The 3,099-nt window shown below is 41.6% G+C and overlaps 1 non-coding gene across 1 annotated transcript; it reads left to right on the forward strand.

Moving 5' to 3' along the window:
- Positions 1-1,941: 1,941 nt before the first annotated feature.
- On the forward strand, positions 1,942-2,136 carry LOC141593717 (U2 spliceosomal RNA). The gene has a single exon (XR_012521786.1). It is a non-coding gene; the product is annotated as a U2 spliceosomal RNA (small nuclear RNA).
- The last annotated feature ends 963 nt before the right edge of the window (positions 2,137-3,099 follow it).

Genomic DNA, 3,099 nt, shown 5'->3' on the forward strand with positions numbered 1-3,099 from the left:
TAAGGAATGAAAAAAGTATAACGGGGCTAAATAAATCCCACATCGAGGAAACATGGATAAGTTTAAGCGTTAATAAGACTCTGCTTGACACTTGATTATTGCCGAGCTCAGTAACATGAGCTTGTAACCTGAGTGGGGGCTCCGAGGTGACGGAACATGGACTCCGCTGCTTGGGTCGGGTCTTTGGGTCAGCTGTATGTTGGCAAGCCCACTCCAAGTTGGGAGTCGGTGCCCTCGGCACGGTCGAAGGGCCGAGTCGACGGGGCCCTACAGTGGAGGGGACCGCGTGAGGCTGGTTTCACAGAGCAACGAGCACCTCCCGCTCTCGTCAGTGGAAGGATAACGAGCCGGTGCTGCCCGGGCCCATTAGTACCTGTTCAGCTGAGATCTCCAATGAACCACCACCTTTTTATTTTCTTTTTCAAACCCCCGACCCCCTGAGAGGCCCGACGACGCTCTTTGACAGTCCCTCACGATGGGGGAAAAACAAACTAAAAGAGAAGCTACTAACCGAACAAGCTAAGCGAAGCCACCCCATGATGGATGTTTACGAGAACCACCGCCTTTTTTTGTTAAGTAAAAAAGAGCTTGTTATTCATAACACCGACCCGGCGGCGGTCTCGCACATTTAAAAATAAATCTAAAAAAAAAAAAAAAAAAAAAAAGGAAATACGAGAAAATCGGGTAAACGAGCCTGTTCCGTATAGCGCACTTTTGAAAACGAACGATTTGAATCTAAAAGGAATAGCTACAACCCGGGAAAGGGTAGCCATTTTGTATGGAGGAGTTAATATGGGTGAAAGACCGTCAATTCTACTCTTCAAAAAATTATGGCCAGGCGTGCGAAGATGTTTATTTATTTATTTACACAATAATTTTCGCAAGTTGGTCTCGAAAAGCCCGACGTTTTCTATGGGTTTCGCCGTCGCAACGTGTTGCCTATTCCGTATAGTAAGCCTATTACTTATTAGCTCTTCATGGTTTTTGAGCTACGTCCCCTGGCGGTGGTAGTAGAATAGGCTAACGAGCACCTCCCGCTCTCGTCAGTGGAAGGATAACGAGCCGGTGCTGTCCGGGCCCATTAGTACCTGTTCAGCTGAGATCTCCAATGAACCACCACCTTTTTATTTTCTTTTTAGAACCCCCGACCCCCTGAGAGGCCCGACGACGCTCTTTGACAGTCCCCTACGATGGGGAAAAAACAAACTAAAAGAGAAGCTACTAACCGAACAAGCTAAGCGAAGCCACCCCGCAGTGGATGTTTACGAGAACCACCGCCTTTTTCGCTGCTAAGTAAAAAAGAGCTTGTTATTCATAACACCGAGCCGACGGCGGTCTCGCACATTTCAAAAATAAATCTGAAAAAAAAAAAAGGAAATACAGAAAATCGGGTAAACGAGCCCGTTCCGTATAGCGCACTTTTGAAAACGAACGATTTGAATCTAAAAGGAATAGCTACAACCCGGGAAAGGGTAGCCATTTTGTATGGAGGAGTTAATATGGGTGAAAGACCGTCAATTCTACTCTTCAAAAAATTATGGCTAGGCGTGCGAAGATGTTTATTTATATATTTACACAATAATTTTCGCAAGTTGGTCTCGAAAAGCCCGACGTTTTCTATGGGTTTCGCCGTCGCAACGTGTTGCCTATTCCGTATAGTAAGCCTATTACTTGTTAGCTCTTCATGGTTTTTGAGCTACGTCCCCTGGCGGTGGTAGTAGAATAATGCGGCTAGTGTTAATAGTCTACATTATTATACTAATAGAAAATATTGATCTCACAAACCATATCCAACGTCGAGCAAGATCGCCGGTTCCGTATACAAGAAACTCCCTGCCTTGTCATATATAATAACAAAAGAGAAATGTCCCACATCGACCGTGAAACAAGAGGGAGAAGAATCATCAGATATAAAAAGCCATAAGTGCATAGGAGTAAGGCATACCTTTCTCGGCCTTTTGGCTAAGATCAAGTGTAGTATCTGTTCTTCTCAGTTTAATATCTGATATGTGGGCCAATGGCTCACACGATATTAAATTAATTTTTTAAGGGGGAAAGTCCACCACAGTAGCTTGCTATTGGGGCTTTCGAGCGTCTCCCTGCGTTGCACTACAGCACGGGCCAGGCGTACCCCTCCATATCTAGTCCACTTTGGTTTCGCGTTTTTGACCACCCCTCCTTGTCTCGTTCAGTTTGGTCTCACTTTTTTCACCTCGGCTAGAATAGAATTATCCAAATGTATATGTGACTTTCCTTATTTTCTTCCTTGGTCGGTCGACCGCGTGCAAAATAAATCAAATATGTATATTTCGAGATTTTCCCATACGTAGGTACCGTGAAGTGTTGAAGGTTCCCATGATATTCGGGTATTTTCCATGACGTATCCACCGCGGGGAAGAAAGGTTTACGTATCGGGCATGTAGATTATTTAAGGAAGAAAAACGTATAACGGGGCTAAATAAATCCCACATCGAGGAAACATGGATAAGTTTAACCGTTATTAAGCCTCCGCTTGACACTTTTTTAATGAATGATTTATGGTTGAATAAAGTCCATTTGAATCACAAATTTCCAATGTGTTCTCGAACCATTCCATATCCTTCGTGACTAGGTAGTATCCCGCGCGAAGCACGCGGCCTGTTTTTTTATTTTATGATTATAACTGAAAAAAATAATTAATTATGCATGATCAACGTTATATAAATAAATTTGTGACTGTCGAAATATCATATTAATCAAAATAAAATTTATTCGAATAATTCAACAATCAACAATAAGTTCTCAATTTATATCATTTCACGATACTTTATGTCTCAAATCAATTAATATTTATTCAAAATGATGTGAACATAACTTTATGTAATTTTTAATTTTTTATGTATAACGTGTGACATTTATCTATCAAACATATAGAGTTCAAACTCGACTTATTCAAATGTTTTGATTGTGTCTTGCATGTGATGTGTGTCAGACATATCTATGAGAAATTTACACCTTTTGTTTTTTTAAACAATTATATATAATGATGTTTACACTACAACGAAAACGCGGGATACCGACGAAAAATTTTAGGCCATACTAACGGCTTTTCCGTCGGTA

Source organism: Silene latifolia, chromosome 7, assembly GCF_048544455.1.
Source record: "Silene latifolia isolate original U9 population chromosome 7, ASM4854445v1, whole genome shotgun sequence".
Lineage (NCBI taxonomy): Eukaryota > Viridiplantae > Streptophyta > Magnoliopsida > Caryophyllales > Caryophyllaceae > Silene > Silene latifolia.